We start from the raw sequence: 19430 nt of genomic DNA, 5'->3' as shown, positions 1-19430 counted from the left end.
TCAATTTTAGGGGGAAATCTGCATTTTGCCATTATAGTCAATGGCATGCAGAATCAAAACATTACCAGGGAACCCTGGCTGTCAAGGGGAAAGGCTCTGTGTCAGAGCAGTAACTATGCAATAAGGCAGTATGGTATGCAAATGAGGGGAAATTTACTGACTCACAAAATATTCTAAAATATTCTAAGTCCACACAATGCACCTAACCATGTAGGCACCAGAACAGGAGAGTGTAGGCAGGAGGAGCAGCTAACATGAAAGCGGGGTGTGTCATGCTTGCTGTAAGCACATTGAAGCTCCGTTGCCCAGGTTTGTGCTTAGCTAAACACAGCTAAGCAAAGATGTGTGACTTAAGGCTGTATTAACTTATTCCATGAAATGAAGAGCATGTTCATCTCCAGGGGAGGGCCAGTTCTGCTTAAAAGTGTTTACTTTAGCTAAACAGGTCTGTGCAGTGCACACCGGGCCTAAAAAAAAACAGGAAATAACAGAACTGTTTACAATTGAGTACTGGGTATGCACAATGTGCATTGAGGCTTAAATGGGGTGGAAAAGGGAAGGGGAAACAGCAGAAGGAAGGCGGTCAAGGAGAACTACCATAACTGGCAGGTTGAATGTATCAGAATCAGCCAATTACACAGACAGCAGCCCAGCACACTACTATAAACTATGTAAACACCTTTCAGTCTGTTTTTTTCCCACAAGCTCTACACCATTGGTATACACATTTGGGGGAATTTTAAACTGACAAAACTAGCAGAACATGTTAGGAGCTGCTGTTGTTTTGTTCTATCAGTATATACTAAAGACTGAGGGTGGTGAGGAGGATAATGCTGCCAACCAACTCAGACTGAGAAGGAGGAGAAGAGTATTCAGACCCAGAGTAACCTACCAGGGGCTACATGATCTGGAGATAGTAAAGTGCTACAGGGTAGACAGGGACATACTTCAGCAACTTGTTGAGCTGTACTGGCCTCACCTCAGACCCAGAACCAACAGGTGGGAACCCATCCAAGTGGACACCAAGGTATGTGTAGCCTTAAGAATAATAGCTACAGGTACTTTCCAAAGACCAACTGAGGATATCAGGAGGATCTCATATGCATCTGCATCCAGGATACTCCACCAGTTCCTGGATGCCCTGTGACCACATGCCGCTGAGCACATTTGCTTCCCCAGCACCCGTGAGGAGAGGACCAGCAATATGCATCTCTTCCACCATGAAGCAGAATACCCAGAGGTACTGGGTGCCATAGACTGCATGCATATCCACATAAAAGCACCACCCGGTGACCAGGATAGGGTCTACCTAAACTGCAATGGGTTCCACTCCATCAACTGCCAGGTCATGTGCGATCCCCAGGGCATTATCATAAATGTGTGTGCTTGCAGCCCTGGAAGCTCTCACAACTTCCACATCTGGCATTCATCACAGCTGTACCAGGCATTTGGAAGTGGGGACATCCAATATGACCGTCTAGTGGGGGATGCTGACAACGCACTGGAGCCGTGCTTGATGACACCCATTAGAAATACACACACATACACACAAGAACGCCATAATGAGGCACATGCACAAGCCAGGAGCATTATAGAGCATGTGTTTGGGATGCTCAAGTCACGGTTCCACTGCCTTGACATTGCAGTACTCTCCAGCCACATGTGCATACATGTTCATAGTATGTGACATGCTACACAATATGATCCTGTGGAATCAGCTGCAGCAGGAACAAAACGGGGAAGAGCCACACAGCCCCCCACCATTGCCAAGGTCTCCACAGGCACAGAAGGACTCGGAGGAACATCCTGAACCTGCCCCTGTAGAGAGATGGAGGCGTGCCCAGTATGACCTGTCCTTGGCAAAGAGGCAATGGATAGCACATACACTGACACTTTAGGGCTCCAGGGACTGATCTCTCTCTTTGACTTGCACACACAGTAAAATGGATGTCAAACATCACACCGCCTATACCTTACCATGTATAGGCAGTGTACTGCGTGCATCCGACATAGTCAGGCCTCAAGCAACATCCTCACAACAGCCTCAGGCACAAGGTAAGTCAGTCTCCTTAACAATAAATGAATGGAGTAGAATTTTCTGATAGCATATCTATGGTATTGATTCAAGCATGCAAGGGAATGGGGGTGGCTTAATGGGAAAGCAGCAGACAACTGACAGCTCTGTGGGACAACAGGAAATATGTTCTCAGTAATGGCCTACCCACATTATGCAGTACCACCCTAGTTGACAAATACCACTACAGTATATGTGGTGAGCCAAATAACTGGGGGTGGGGTCATAAGTCACATGCATGGATGTCAAAGTGGGGGTCCCATACCCACCCCCCAGTCTCAACCAGCAGATCAGCTGTAGAAAACCATACAGAAATATCTGGAAAAGGCCCCCACATGGTGACATCCATGAAATCCCCTACCTATAGACCCTTACACAGTGATATCACAGCAGGTCTGTCAGTGGCAGTATGGCTCTGAAAGATAAGAAGTCTGAAACTACAAATGTTTATGCCAGAAGAATCTGACCTGTGATTAATACTGTTATGCCTGTAGTCTCAAAGACAGGGCACACCACTATGCTAAATGGGACCAAAATGTTAAGCAAATATCAGCATAGTCTCTGCAAATGTGTATTGTGTACAGATGTGTCACCCCCCCCCATAGTCCCATAGAAATGCAGCAACATGCCCCTAGCCTTTAGCAGCATCCAGCCGTTAACTAGAGTGATGGCTCAACACAAACATAAAGCAATTGTCAGTAACACCCACAGTCAACGTACTGGTGCCATCCCAGGGTTGCCCACTGCTGGCAGCCTGGGAACATATGATCATCAGAATGCACTGCCTTGCTACAGATGGCCTTCATCTGCCACACCTGGTCTACAGGCTTGTGGCAAATGCCCATGCCTCACATACAGTGCCCTGTTAGTGAGTATCATGGGGTCCATAACACAAAAGTAACACAGTCTACAAAATGCAAATAAAGGCCATTCTGCAAACTGATAGGAGAAAACCAATGTTAGAAAGCCAAAAATCTGGACAAAGCCATGAATAATGGTGTGAAAAAGGTCCAAAGAGAAGGACAACTTTGAAATACTGCTCTAATAATGTTAGAAAGTTAATGGAGTGATTGTAGTGGCATGAAATGTCTGATGGGTATGAAGTCTGAAACTGCAATGTCAACTGTCAGTAATATCTGACTTCAATCCTGAGTGACTTGCAAAACATTTTTCCTTGAAATCCACACTCATTTGGGTAACCAACCAGATATATGAGTCATGAATGTGGACATTCTGTGATACTCTGTACAGCTGACAGGCAGGACTAGGAGTCTAAACATGGGAAGGTGCTCATTGCAGGCAGTCCTAACCCTGGAAGATGGTGACATGTCTGCACCCACAGAACCCTGGCCCATAGACATGGGGAGTAGCACACCCTTCTCTGATCACTCATCCTATGCAACATCCTGACCCCAAAATGTGGCCATCCAAGCAAAATGAGGGGGGGGCATACATATATGTGAGACACACCCACACCTCTTAGCTGGTCAAACAGTCTGACGCACACAAGACCCTCCAAGTGCAGTCAACCTTTAAGAATATTGGTAGCTATAGGCAAACATATCTGACTCAGGACACCCCCTCACATAGCTTATCCCCTACAAATTTATCTGGAGTCTACCTGTCACCATGATCCTGTCTGATTTATATTACCCAACTGTGGACTGGAAATCAGACCAGGCCAAAACAGAAATGCACATAGATTCCACCATTGTAATATATCACCAAGGTGCTGGACCATTTCTACAGCTCCAGCAGTGAATTTCTCATAGGCACACTTCTCAACAGGCTGGATTGTACAAAAATGCATAGCATTTGGCCAATAATTTTTGTGTGTGTATCATCCATCCTGTATTCCTCTGGTAAATCACTGTGATGATCTGAGGAGGTATGTCACGAGGTACTGAAACAATACATGACAGTGTCAAATGTCATATATGTCAGATGTCTACTAAAACAAGCCCTGTAACCCTAGAAACCCTCACATTACTGGGAGAAATAGTCACAATCACTGTATGGCTCATTGCATTGTCTCCCCATTTTGATAGGCTATCACCAGATATCCTGCATCAACAGGTTGAGAGGTATGGCTGTAGTGCAAAACAAACAGGACTGGAGCACAACTTTCCCCAAAATGGAGTCCCACATTTACTAGAGAAGGTCACACTGGACATGCTCATACACTTAGAGAAATGTCAGTAGGATCTAAGTAAGAACAGGCTTTCCCCACCTAGTGCACTTCCCATTGCCCTACTTTGGAGTCCTGAAGCTGTCTGTCGCCATAGACGTCCCTTTCGTCAGGGCTCATCCACATAAGCTCTGTAGCATGTGCGATAACTGAGTAACACTATAGTACAAATAACTAGTTAGGTGGGAGTTCTAATCTCAGATCTGGCAAATATAAAAAAGTGCGTGCGTGTTTATAAGTTAAAGCTTTTGGGTCCATTCAAACCCAGTACACTTCTCCTTTCCCTACTTTAGCAGTCCTGGAGATATCAGTCACCTTAGAAGTCCCTTTCATCAAGCTTCAGCCCCATAAGCTCTGTGGCACATATAATAACTGCGTAACACTATAGCACAAATAACTAGTTAAGTAGGAGTTCTAATCCTATTTCTGGAAAATGTGTGTTTTGTAAGTGCGTATATGTATAGTTTAACGTATTTTGTGGCCTCTCTCACCCAGTACATCACCCATTGCCATACTTTACAAGGGCTGGTGATGCTCCTTACCTTAGAAGTACCTTTGGACAACCTTCACCCTATAAGCTCTGTGGCATGTTCAATAAATGCATTAACACTGTAGTAGCAATAAATTGATAGGTAGGGGTTCTAATTTCAGTCCAGGCAATGATGTGCATGTGTAAACAGTATCCTGTCTGTGGGGGGTTGTTGTGTTTCTGTGAGAACCATATCCATTGGGGGGGGGTGGGTTTTGCTACTTTTTGTTGTTGCCCACCCAGTACATGTCCGTGTGTCCACATTACAAGGCCCATAGTTGTCATCCACTGTAGAGGGACCTGTAAGACACTCTGCAGCCCTATAGGTATTGTACCATATGCAATAACTATGTGACAGTATGGAATAGATAGCAACATAGGCTGCTCATCTAATCCTTGGATATCATTCCCCATTCAAAAATCATGCACAAACACACTCAGGTAGGCAGACAACCCTTCATTAGTAGGTGGCCTGCAGACCAGCTCACAGATAGAACCCACAGTGTGAAAGTATGGACTGCTGAACAGTCATGAGTGGAGTATCACAGATTGTGGACCTGGGTTCCCTCATGTTTCGGATCCAAACTTCTGAGGAACAACAAAATACAAAGGCTCTAGGGCTGACAATGTTTACAGATAACTACAAGGTGGGTGGTATTATTACCCCACCATGTGAGGTTGACATCCTTCACAAAGGCCTCTCTGAGACCTATGACTGTTGTCAGAACCCTGGACATAAGCTCAATGCCAGATGATGTGCCGCCATCCCCTTTGGGTACAACATGGTTCCCATAAAGTAATATATCGATAGTAGCCCACTGAACACTGATGTTGGTATAGTGGTGAGCTCTATGGTGACCACAACAGTGACACTGTCTTCTGAAAGTCCTTCCATGTGTCACTTCTCCTTACTCAGGATATTGAGTCTGAGAAGTAAAAAGACAGTGTTTCTCTGTACACTCCCCTCAGTAGGCCAGTCAATGTGTACTATAGCCCATTTGCCATGTACCACACTTGAAAGCAGCAACAACAAGAGAGGCTGCAAAAGTACCTCACAAAGAGGATCTTAGGTACGACACACTTGCCCCACATGGACAGACTCCAACAACTACAATGAATCTCTGTCTCATATTGGTTATTTAGGTGCGATCTCTGCCTGACATACACAGCCATGTCTGACCCAAACCTGTCAGGAATGCTACATCCGAGGAAACCAATCTGTCCACACAACATGCCCCAGATACCTCAACCCCATCCTCACAATCAACAAGACATGCTGGAGGGACAGGTTCATGACCCAGAGAATGGCCATTCCATGGAATATATGCCACATACATGTCAAGCCGAGAACATCACTGGCCCTCCTGAGGAGAAATCAGGAGGAGTAGATGGGGAATCAAATACCCACCTTGGGGATCACTCCAGTGACTATACTCAGTAGACACATTGGGGAGTATTGTCAGGTGGCATGATGCCAGTGTATTCCCATGGGCTAGCCTTGTAAAGCCTTCATGGCCATCATGGACATTTGCCATGTACACACATATGACTCTTTGAACCTATGGATCTCAGTACTGTCAAATGTGCATGTGTGCATTAGTATGCTTGAAAGTGTTTGTGAGTGTGGAAACATGGGTGAAAGTAGTTGGTGGGCTGTCTCACCCAGTACAACTACCATTGCCATACCTTACAAGTGCTGCAGATGTTATTCACTATATAGGTACCTTGGGACACTCCACAACCTATAAGCTCTGTGGTGTGTGTGGTAACTCATAACATTAATAGCAATAACCACATAGCTAGGGACTCTAATATGAGTCCTGGCAAGTGTGTGTGTGTGTGTGTGTGTGTGTGTGTGTGTGTGTGTGTGTGTGTGTGTGTGTGCATGTGCACACATGCATTGGTGTGTATAGCAGTGGTTGTGAGCGTGCAGACTTGTATGCAACACTATTATTAGTGCTCTTACACCTAGTACAGCCACCATTGCCATACATCACAAGGCCATGTGATGTTATTCACCTTACAGGTACCTTGTAACACTCATCACACTAGTAGTCCTGTGCCACCTGCAATAACCACATTATAGTGTGTTACCATGGGTCTATATGATGCTATCGAATGGACTAAATAGCAAATGCTATTTAGTCAATCCAATACTGTCGAAATGGCAAAATAGCAAAGTCATGGAACATCAAATTTTTTCCCAGGGAAAAAATTTGGTGGGCTGTCTTTGGGACTTTGCCATTTCCTCCACTATGGTGCAATCTTGGAGTTGATATATTTAAGTAGGGGGGTGTGGAGGCTACACCCCCACCAATTAAATTTGAGTTTAAGTTTATTTTTTTTTTATGGAGCAGCAAATTCTTTTCCCTGGAAAAAAATTGCTGTTCCGTTTGTTCGATATTTTGTTGTTTTGATATTATCGGTATGATGAAATAGCGTTCACTATTTACATCGTATGATAATATGATATAGACGCGGTACCACAACTTGATGAGTAGGGGTTCCAAACACAACACTGGCAACTGTGATCCTGTGTGTGTGTGTGTGTGTGTGTGTGTGTGTGTGTATATGGAGGTGACTTTTCTGATGGTGATGTGTGTCTGTTTGTACACAGTCATGCCATGTGGGTGCCCTACACAGGTGTATTTTGGACAGCTGTGGGCCGTACATAGCAGGGTGTACAATTCACCATCTCTGGCCATGGACACGGGAAATGGGCCTGCCAAGGGTATCACCGGCACCACCAGGGCTGAGTCCAGATGCAGTACTACTCCATGCTGGTGACTGCTGCTTGCTGGATCCATGTCCCTGTTGGGACCAGCCAAGATCATGTGCCCATGGCCCACTGCATCATGGCGTGGACAGCACATGCCCTTCAGTAGTGCTGGTGGTACTACCAGCATGAGAATGTGATGGTGTATGGCCATGTAGACTGTCAGCTTATTGTGGTGCTGCCCTACAGTCACATGGCTGCTGGCCAGTGTCTGCCAAACACTCAAGCACTAATACTCCACAGTCAAGGAGTGCCAAGGTCTCCCCCATCATCGATCCATGACCCCAGTATGCTCACACATGGCTGCAGTGAGTTCATATTGTCAAGGACGCAAGGGATGTGCCCATCCACTACCCTGCGTATATGTCTGGTATTACATTCATTACATGTCTGTGCTCCCATGACAGCCTGAAACATGCATCTGGTGACAGCTGCCATGGCACTTGCAACAGGGGCATGATGGGCTGCAATTCTCCAATGAGCACCCCTGCCCATCTGCCTGTGTGGGACCTCACCAGCACTCTGGATATGACTAGTGCCTGCACCCTCACTTGCCATAGTCACCACAGTAGCCTGTTCCATGCCACCACCTGCCAACTGTCCATTATCTATGGCCACTGGTGATGGGCTATGTGTGTGCCTTGTGACTGTGTGTGGGGATGGGGTTGACAATAGTGGAATGCTAACTGATGGCACAGTATCACCCCCTGACAACTCCACCTGTGCCACAATATGAGTATCATCATGGTCAGATTCTTCAGAGACACTGACATCAGTATCAGAGCAGAAGGGACTGCAGCCACCATGTCCACCTGTGAGGTAAAATTAACATATGTAAATCACTACTGGCACTATAAGGTTTGCTGGTACACACACACACACACACACACACACACACACACACACACACACACACACACACACACACACACACGTGAGGTGCCTCAAAGGCAATACACAGACCTCACATTAGCTGACTGGGGGCATTCATGACACACAGTCAGACAATAACATACACTCTCTGGATGGACCCTCAGCATCATGCAGTGCAGCGCTTTCTAATTACCATTACTACTAATATACACCTCTGAGATATGAGAGTGTTGTTAGTTGGTGATGGCCCTTCACCTAGCACACACTGCACCCATGTAAACTATTGCTGTTCACCTGTATAGAGCTGTGGTAACTCCTACAGAACATACCTTCAACTGCACAGGGTTTTGCTGAATGTATACATGCGTGGCTCATACATTTGGTTAGTTCCTCATAACACCTTTGTTTGTCTGATACATTACTGAGTTGACTTGTGGATTGGTGCCACTAAGTAATGTCTTAATTGAGGTGCAGAATGCATAACCTGCAGTACATGTATTTTAAAACAAAGCCAGTTACTCAGACAACTTCCCAAACATACAGAGTATATACTAAGTGTACACACACCTGTTAACATGCTCAGTTGTTGTGATATATCACATCAGACCAGACCTCAGAAATCAGGTCATAACATTGGCATCATTTCATATGACACATAATCTGTGCAATCCAACTGAAGAACATACACATCAGTTGCAGGTAACATCTCGTAACTGAAATAGGTACAATAGGCTGGTTGCATGAGTGTACACACCCTTAAAGTGATACTCTGTTAAAACAACTTTTGATTTAATCACAGCATCCAGTCCTCTTGGGAAGGTGTCTATCAACATGGCATGTCTTGACTTGGCAATGTTTGCACACTCTCCCTTGCAAAACACCTCCAACTATGTTAGATTGCAAGGGCATCCCCTGTGCGCTGCCCTCTTTAGGTTGCCCTGCATATATCCTATTGGACATGGGTATGGTCTTTGACTCAGCCAGTGCAAAACATTGCATGTGTTCTAGTGAAGCCATCCTTTTGCTGATTTGGATGTATAGTTTGGGCCATTGTTGTGTGGAAAGGTGGAATTCCTCATCATCCACAGCTATGTGGCAGACACCAGAACATTTTGAAGCCACAAGGGACCAATGTTTGGAACTATTCATAATCCCCTCTAACTTGGCTACAGCCCCATTTCCAGCTTGTGAACAGCAACCCAAAAGGAGGACACTGCCATCACTATGCTTCTGCATTGGTAGGTGTTGTTGTGGTGATGTGCAGTGATGATATTGTGCCAAACACACCTGTCAGAATTCTGGCCAAAGAATTCAACCGTGGTCCCATTTTACCATAACACATTTTCCCTCTTGCTTTTTGCCGACCTGATGTATTGTTTTCAGACTTTCATCAGGCCTGGATATTGTTTGGTGTGAGGAACTTCTGCCATCTTCCAATCCTACCCTATAGGCAGGACATATGGAGATCATGGAAGATTGTTGTGACATGTAGTACACACCCAGTACTTGCTGGAGAGTCCTGCTACTCCTTCACTGTTGCCGTAGGCCTCCTGGTAGCCTCCCTTGCCAGTTTTGGTCTTGTATTCTCATAGAATTTGGTGGGATGTCCACTCCTTTGCAATGTCACTGTAGCCCCATATTTTCTCCATGTTTGGATGACTGTCTGCACTATGTTCCACGGTATGTGCAATGCTGTGGAAATGTTTTGGTACCCTTTTCCAGACTGATACATCTCAATCATGTGGCTCCTTAGCAGCTTTGTCAGCACTATGTGAACCATGGCTATTGCTGTAGCAGGCAACTGGGTATATGTTAGGATAATCCTGGTAGGACAGCTGATCATTAGTTGTTGTTAATCAAAGAGTCTCTGTAATTGATGGCTGTTGTCTACCCAGTAAGATATACTGCTGTAGTTATATCGAAAGCTGCTTCACAGTACTAGCTTCAGCCTGTGCACACATATGCATCTAGGTTGTTGTACTATTGTTAAATGTCATTATTGTTCCCCTAACAGATTTGCTTGCTTTACAACTGAATTGTACAGGTTATAGGTCACATGAAAGGTTGGCAGTATTTTGAACTTGTCTATTGTGCTCTCATTTTTGTATATCACACATACCTGGCTTTCTAACAGGTGTTTACACCATGTATATGCACTGTATATCAATAATTTCTACAATATGACCCTGATTTTGGGCTTTTGCCCCCCTCCCAGTTTGTCACCCTTTGTCCAGGTGTCCTGCAATAACAGGTTATGAGGTATGCTACAGATGTGTGACATCTCCTGCAAATAGGCCCCTGGCATGACCACCGTGATGCAATGCAGTAAACACCACCACAGGTGAACATGCAGATATTGCCAAATGGCTGAGTGTAACAGTTATATGCATGGTCACATGCATTAACTTTAGCATGCCTGGGGTACTGGTGAGCCACAACAGGGAAACCCCATACTTACTGGGTTCAGGCTGCTGTCCCATGTGCAGACCAGAGTGACCTATGTAGTTGTGAGGGAGAGGAATTGTCAGCAGATTCACATTAGGCATTGGTACAAGATGAACACTACTTTCTGCACAGGTACAGTACACACTATGATATTACACAATTTGCTGTCCTTCATCATAGATATGCACGTGTGTGCATTACTACACACCACCCAATAATCCATTTTGCACTGACATATGCATCTAGAGATCCTGTAGAATACAGTTTAAATACTACCTCATTACATTGATGTGCACTTTGGCCTTACCTGGATGCTCCTCGCCTGTTGCCTGGGTACCACCCACCTTCATAACTGCTGTTTCCCATGTTTGAGTTTGTGTGAGGGATACCCTAAGGTTAGCAAGGAGTTCCTCTGTTGCCCTAAGTGGGGTCTGTGTGGCTGGCCCCCACACCAGTAGCAGTACAGTCCCTCACTACAGCAGCAGCCCTTTGCCGGGCACAATGTATCGGGTCAGGTACTGTATGCCTGACCTGATCATATATGCGTCCATGGTGGCCCAACACATTCACTCTGTGAATGATCTCATCCAACAGGTCAGCCCACTCCTGCAGATTTTGCCAGCTATGGCCAGAAAGGATGGCATAGTTTAAGACTAAAGCTTCTGTGATATCTGCTGTATCCGCATTGGTGTAAGGCAGTTGCTGCTGCATGACACCTGGAAGACATACACAGGGAAACACATCATAGGACCTCAGACATTACCCAGAGTTCTTTACAGAGCCAGCACATCCATATGGACTATTATTAGCCACCACTTACAAACACATCATACCCTGTACTGGGAGCACTGTATGAAAATGCATTGTACTCCTGGTCCGGATGTGTCATGTTCTCCCCCAATGAGGGGCAGTACATTGCATAAACCACCATTCATCACATTTCACATTTGTGTAGAGGGATGAAAGTGGCCGTGTTCCTTGCAGATGGGATGTCAGTGGTGCTCAGGCTTTGCTTGCATACAGTGTGTAATGGAGCTGGAAGCATATGCCTGGGTTGATGTAGGATGCAGACAGGAATGTTATCAGGCCCCAAGGGGACTTGCTTTTGTTAACTTTGATTAGGCAATTTTCACCTGATCCATGATGATGAGCAGAGGGGGGCATGTGCTGTGCATATGCACCTATACTGATGGTGATCCAGGGGGGTGATGCTTGCCCTAAACTTGTCTGCAGCAGGTTGGCTGTAGCTATGGTGTATGTGTATGTGCCATGATTGACCACCACTACAGGGTGGGTTGGGTTGGTACCTCTGAGACTGCAGACATATGTGAAGATGGCCTGTGATTGCCCATAATGGATGTGTCCAATTTGTACTCATAGTTAGCCTTACAGTAATCCACCTGTGACCTACTATGCTCTTTCAGAGAAAGGTTGACATGCTGTCCAGGTGGTGCCTGCTCCTATTTTGCCCTGTATAACCAATATAGCATCACATTATGTACTTTGTGCATTGCTGCTGTCCAGCAAATGGGTTTTCTCTACTTTGGTGGAGACAGATTTTACAAGTAAGGTATTGCTGAGGCCATACAGCTATTTGGATGGTCATATCTTTGTTTGTAGTAGGCATGGACACAGGGTCAGAATACATTTGGCCACATCTACAATTTCAGCATGATTGCTTATTATTCTACCCATGTCTGTGTCAGGGCAATGGCACAACCAGTAGCCGTACAGGTGTAACTCTGTTGGATGCACAGAAACTAAGGTTACACACATGTACAACATTGTACATCTTATTTACCTGATGTTTTGCATCCCATGTCAGTTGTTATGAGGCAGCCAGGTACATCTACCCATACACGCATATGCACAGGAAATACCTGCTATATATTTCTGTTCTATGTCAGTATGGCACACTGTAATGACAGTCTTGCTGCTCAGTTAGTCATGTCAACCTGTTAGGGCAGGACATCTGTAGGAGAACGCACATACATGGTGGGCTATGGGACAAAATTAGTGACACTTTCTTCATATTGCTGTAACACACATATGTCATTTTATAGTGCAGAAGCCTTTGCATTCACAGACATACCCTGGAGGATGTCTGATGTTTATATGGCAGGCAGAGAGGTGAAAGGCTAGGTGGGTGGTAGTGAGGGTAGGAACAGTTAAGGTTGTGAGTATGACTGGCATGAGGACAGAACTAGGTGATATGCTGGACAGAGGAAAGATGGATATATTGTGTGTGCCAGAGACTAGATGGAAGGGGTGTACAGCTGTGTGTATCGGAGTTGGGTACAAATAGTTCTATCATGGTATGTATGGGAGGGGAAATGGTGTAGGGGTTAACCTGAAGGAACATTATGCCAAGAGTGTTTGTGGAGGTGATAAGAGTGTCAGGTAGAGTGATGTTTAAGAGCCTGGGAATTGATGGTGTAATGCTGACAGTTGTTAGTGCATATGTTCTGCTAATTGCATTTGTGAAGGATGAGACAGACATACTTTGGTGTGGTTGGATGAAGTGGTGATAGGTGTACCCAAGGGTGAGTGAGTGGTGATTGGAGCAGATTTCAATGGGCATGTTGGTGAAGGGGACAGAGGGGATGCAGAAGTGATGTGTAGGTATGGTGTTAGGCAAAGGAATGCAGAAGGTGAGATGGTGGTGTAGTTTTCAACAGAGGTTGGACATGGGTGTGGTGAATATGTAATTTTACAGGACCGATGGGCATAGGTTAACATACAAGAGTTGAGGAAGATGCACACAGGTGGATTATGTCCTATGCAGGTGAGCCTGTTTGAAGGGGATTGGCAACTGTAAAGTGGTGACAGGGAGAAAGTTAGGCAGCATGGATGGTTGGTCTGTGGGATGATGTTGGTGATCAAGGGGGGGGGGTGGAGGCAGCACCATGGTTCAAATGGTGGGTACTGAGAAATGGTGATTGTGAGTTTAAGTTCAGGGAAGAGTTAAGATGGGCAGTGGGTGGCAATGAAGAGTTAGCAAATATCTGGGTAACTACATCCTAGCTAGTAAGGGAGATGAGTAGAATGGGGCTTGGTGTGACATCTGCACAGAGGAAGGAGGACAAGGAGACCTGGTGGTGGCATGAGGAAGTACAGGGGAGTATATGGAGAAAGAGAGTGACCAAAGAAAAGTGGGATTGTCAGACAGATGAAGAAAGTAGACAGGTGTATAGGGAGATGGGGTGCATGGCAAAGAGAGTTATGGCAAAGGCTGAGGATGGGGTATCTGAAGGGTTGTATGTAAGGTCGGACACCAAGGTTGGAGAATAGGACCTGTACCAATTGACTTGACAGAGACATGTAGCTAGGAAGGATGTGCAGCAGATAAGGCTGAGAAAGGATAATGGTGGAAGTGAATTCACTAGTGAGGAGAGTGTGTCGAGCAGGTGGAAACAGTACTTTGATAGGCTGTTGAATGAATAAAATGAGAGAGTGAGAAGGTTGGATGATGTGGGTATGGTTAATCAGGATGTGCAACAGATTATCAAGGAAAGGATAACTATGAAGAGGTTTAAGAATGGAAAGGCTATTCATCTAGATGACATACCTGTGGAAGCATGGAGGTGTTTAGGACAAATGGCAGTAGTCTTTGTAACCTGATTGTTTACTGTAATCTTGGAAAGTGAGAGGATGCATAAGGAGTGGATGAAATGTGTTTGGTTACTGATTATGAGAATAAAGTTGGTATGCAGAGCTGTAGTAATTACAGAGGGATAACACTGATCAGTTACAGCATGTGGTAATGGTAAAGGGTGGTAGAAGCTAGTCTAGGAAGGGAGGTGAGGATTACTGATCAGCAGCCTGGTTTCGTGCCAGGAAAGAGCAGTACAGATGCGATGTTTGCTCTGAGAGTGTTGATGGGGGCATACAGAGAAGGTTGGAAGTAGCTGCAATGTGTCTTTTTGGACTTGAGACAGCATATAACAGGATGCCTAGAAAGGAGTTGTGGCATTGTATGAAGTGGTCAGGAGGGGCAGAGGAATCTGTAAGAATGCTACAGGATATGTACAAGGCTAGTGTGACAGCAGTAAGTTCTGCATTGGGAGTGACAGTTGTGTTTAAGGTGGAGGTGGGAGTACATCAGGGATCAGCTATGAGCCCTTTCTTATTTGCAGTGGTTATGGACAAGTTGACAGACATGATCAGACAGGAGTCCTCCTAGACTGTGCTGTTTGCAGATGATATTGTGGTCTGTAGTGAGAGTAGGGAACAGGTTGAGGAGACCCTGGAGAGGTGGAGGTATGGTCTAGAGAGGGAGGAATGGTGGTAAGCAGGACTAAGATGGAATATATGTGTGTGAATGGAAGGAAAGATGGAGGAATGGTGAGGATGCAGGGAGTACAGTTTTCAAAGGTGGATAGGTTTAATTACTTGGGAACAACAGTTCAGAGTAATGGTGAGTGTGGGGGTGAGGTTTAGACGAGACTACGGGTAGGATGCGGGTGGTGGGTAAGAGTGTCAGGTGTGACTTGTGATAGACAATTACCATTAAGAGTGATAGGGTACGTCTTCAAGAGGGTAGTGAGACCAGCATTGTTATATGGGTTGGAGACATTGGCACTGAAAAAAGAAGCACAAGTCAGAAGTGGATATAGCAGAGCTACTGATAGTATGATTTGCACTGGGTGTGGCCTAGCGGTGTCACAGTCAGTATTGTGCAACACACACTCCAGTAGTGGTCATATGTAAGCCATCTTTCCTGGGGTGACTCAGGGCCCTGAGTTGTGTTCTATGTCACTGCAGACAGACACAGTTTCTATGGCCATAGGATCTGCTCAACAATATATCAGTGCAGCATGTGTTGTTGAGACATAATATTGTTTGAACTTCCTATTTTTCACATTTACATGCCCCGTACTACATTCCATTACATGCTTAATTGTTTGACATAGCCATGTTATTTTGTTCATTTGGTATAATCCATCAGTCTTGGTGTGTGTGTGTGTGTGTGTGTGTGTGTGTGCGTGTGTGCGTGCGTGTGTGCGTGTGTGTGTGTGTGTGTGTGTGTGTGTGTGTGTGTGTGTGTGTGTGTGTGTGTGTGTGTGTGTGTGTGTGTGTCTCTCTCTCTCTCTCTGAGACAGATGTAGGATATACATCTGTTTTGTATAGGCAGCAGCTTGCCTTTAGTAGATAATGTTCATGAGTAGCTGATGGCCTGTGCACCAATTGGAGTCCCCACTTGCTAATTGCATGTGGGACAGCTGTGGTATCATTCCCATACCCAATAGCATGGAAACACATTCCTATAACTGAGTACTTCATGTGGGCATTGCCCCTTTTCCTTGCCTGAGAGGAGTACTTCATGGAGGTGTGTGCCAAACAGCATCACAAAGTGTAGTTGGGAATACCTCTTTCAACAAACACTGTGGAGACAGCCCAACAAACTGGGGGTGACTGTTCCACACATAGGGACAGAATGTAAGTATTGCTGTTATACAGTTGAAGTAATGCTAGTATGACAGGGTTTGTGTGGATATGGCTGCTCTGCATGAATATAAGTCTGATAGTGTTATGTGGTTGACATAACTCTCAACTGTAAGGCTATCCGCAGACTGGCCAAAATTTGGACTCTTATATTTGGTGTGTTACTCACACATATTTTGGCCTTGGAAATTCAGTAGCATACTCTGAGGATTGCAGTCAGTAAATGGAAACATCCATGCATGTTTCTGACTTCATATCCCTCAGAACAGATATGTTACAACAACCATGTTACACCAGCAACTTTCTCAGTTTATGACAGCAATATGTCAATAATGCCCCATGTGTTTGGGCCTCTGCCCCCAAGTATGTCAGGCTTTGTCCAGATATCATGCTGTAAGAGGTAGATAGGTATATTATATAATTATATAGCGACTTAATTCCAGATATCATCCCAGTGATGTATCAGACTGCCAGATATGTTATGTGTAGAAGGCCGTATATATGAGGAGAACACCTGGACATTCTGTGGGACTCTATACAGTTGAGAAGACTGTGTATTTCTGGCAATTGTTGACAGACTGTCAAGATTATATAGCAGTGTATTGTGAATGTGTTATCTGACCTGTGTAGGGGGGGGGGTAGATGTAAGTGTTTGAGGGTCCTTTTCTGTCTGACTTTGCATGCTGCTCCAGCTTCTGGTGCTCTTTCAGCTGTATATGTTTCTAGGAGCAGACTGACACATGCCCCATACCACAGTCAGGCGTCAGACTACACTGTGAATTGGGCCAGTATATATAGGGGTAGTGTGTGAGTGGCACATATACTGATGATTTTGTTCACACAGTCCATATACTATGCTGTTCTTGTGGCTCTCCAGTATGTCACTTTGAATGTGGTGAGATTGGTTCTGTGTATGCACTTTCACACTGGTGTCTGTTGGTCAGTGTTGTTACATCCCGGTAATGCCTGATATATTTGCAATTACATGTGTATTCCAACATAGCAAAATTGGGTTTTGTTGTGTCAGTCTGCCTGTAGTTTAAACAGTACTTGGTGACATGCCTAGTAGCTCAATGTAGTTTCCCTACTGTGATGTTATGTCCCAATATTTATCAGATGTACTGTTGCCTGACCCCCATATGTGTTGTGTATGTCTGACACATCAGTAGGATGATGAGAAGATTTATGTCAGTAACTAGTGGGAAATAGATTGGTTTTGGACTTGGCCTATTCTAGTCAATATATGGTACAACAGACAGGAAGGTGTTACTGCATGAACTCTGTCACCTTATCTACTCCAGTATTTGGGATATGTTCCCGGTTTCATGGCTTTACAGGCCCCCACCCCTTTGTGAGGCTTGGCCCAGATTTGTTGCACTAAGGGGTTCTGAACATACTTCTCACCTGGGCAGATTGTTTCAGACTGTCCAGGATTATTGCTCATATATATGTTCTGTTCCATAGAATCATTATTTTCATTTCTGTGGTAAATCACTGAGATGATGTGAGGATTTCTGTCAGTAAATGATGATACACATTTCAGTTTGAGAACTCACATCCTTCTAAATATGTATGCTGACACAAACCCTGTTACTATAGCAACATTCTACATTTATAACTGCAGTACGTACATTATGTCCCTGTTCTTGGACCATTCTTCCCTCCATTTTTGACAGCCTTTGTTCAGAATTATTGCACTAAGAGATGTAGAGGTATATTGCTGGGTATGACTCCTCTACATGTTATGAGTATATATATATATATATATATATATATATATATATATATATATATATATATATATATATATATATATATATATATATATATATAATTCCTTTTTGATATCTATACATATGTTTATATAACAATATACATGTATATATTCTATACATATTTGTTTTATATGTATAACCCCATATATCTGATGTTTATACTTTTTCATATTTATCTATCACCATATACATCTATATGTGTATATTTATATATACTAAATATTAATGATTCCACAGGGTTTGTTCCCTACTATCCTATACCTGAACTGAATGATATATTTAAAAAAAACAGCATTAATTATCACAGCTCAGGTAGTACAGTGGTACATTGCTCTGACTATGATGTATGGGGTCCTATGCCCAAGATTTGGCAGCACTGATTATTTTGTTGCTGGGCAGAACATTAACTGATGGAGAGAGGGTGATTAAGGCAGTTTTAAGCAGTTGTAAGCGGGTTTGTGCGATGGTAAGTGATGCCAACACAAGGTTAAATGGGGAACTGCTTAATCTGTGCAGGCATCGCTTAGCATCATACAAACTCACTTACTGCCACTTACTGTTGCTTACTGAAGCTTACTCCAGATTACCCCCATGCTAATTTCTTTAAAATAAAAGAAAAAATGAATGATAGGAAAGTGGTGAAAAGGGGGCATGCTGAGAGAAAAACAATATGAAAGATAGCTAGGGATATGCAGGATGGGTGTAGGGAAGGTCCAAAGCTGTCCATTTACGATACAGCAATAGCTGTGCATTTGTACAGAATTTGGAGGTGAATTTGGACACTCAAACCCCTGAAAGAGGGGTGAGAACAGTAATGTGTTGTTAAGACAATTAAACCACATTAAGACAATTAAACCACATTACATATATCCAACAGACACGTGTGATATGTGGAGCTATGTATGGGGTGACTTTTTTGTGGGAACAGATTGCCCTTTTTAGTTTTTTTTAATAAGGTAAGAGAGGGATGTTGGGGAAGGATAGTAGGTATATCTGGGGAGGTATGTTGGGTAGGAAGACAGACAAGACAGACAAGACAGCAGACAGTGACACGTAGGGGGTAAACACCTTGGACGGGGATGGCAGATGGGAATTGGATGCCCATGAGCCCCCAAATGGATACAGTGGGAATGAGGTCCCCACCCATGGGCAGTCATGACTGCACCTTCATGACCCCAAAGGTGCCTGTGCCGGGGGCTGAGCAGGAGGGGCAGGCTGACCCTCAAGATGCACCATGCAGCCCTCAAGCTGGCATAGCTGATCTCCAAACTCCTTTCGAAGCTCGCTATGCACCAATCTCCAGACCTGATGATGGGTGACGGTGT

This window comes from Protopterus annectens, chromosome 1.part2, assembly GCF_019279795.1.
Source record: "Protopterus annectens isolate FY-2018-M chromosome 1.part2, PAN1.0, whole genome shotgun sequence".
In the NCBI taxonomy this organism is placed as follows: Eukaryota; Metazoa; Chordata; order Ceratodontiformes; family Protopteridae; genus Protopterus; species Protopterus annectens.
This window is presented reverse-complemented; position numbering follows the sequence as displayed.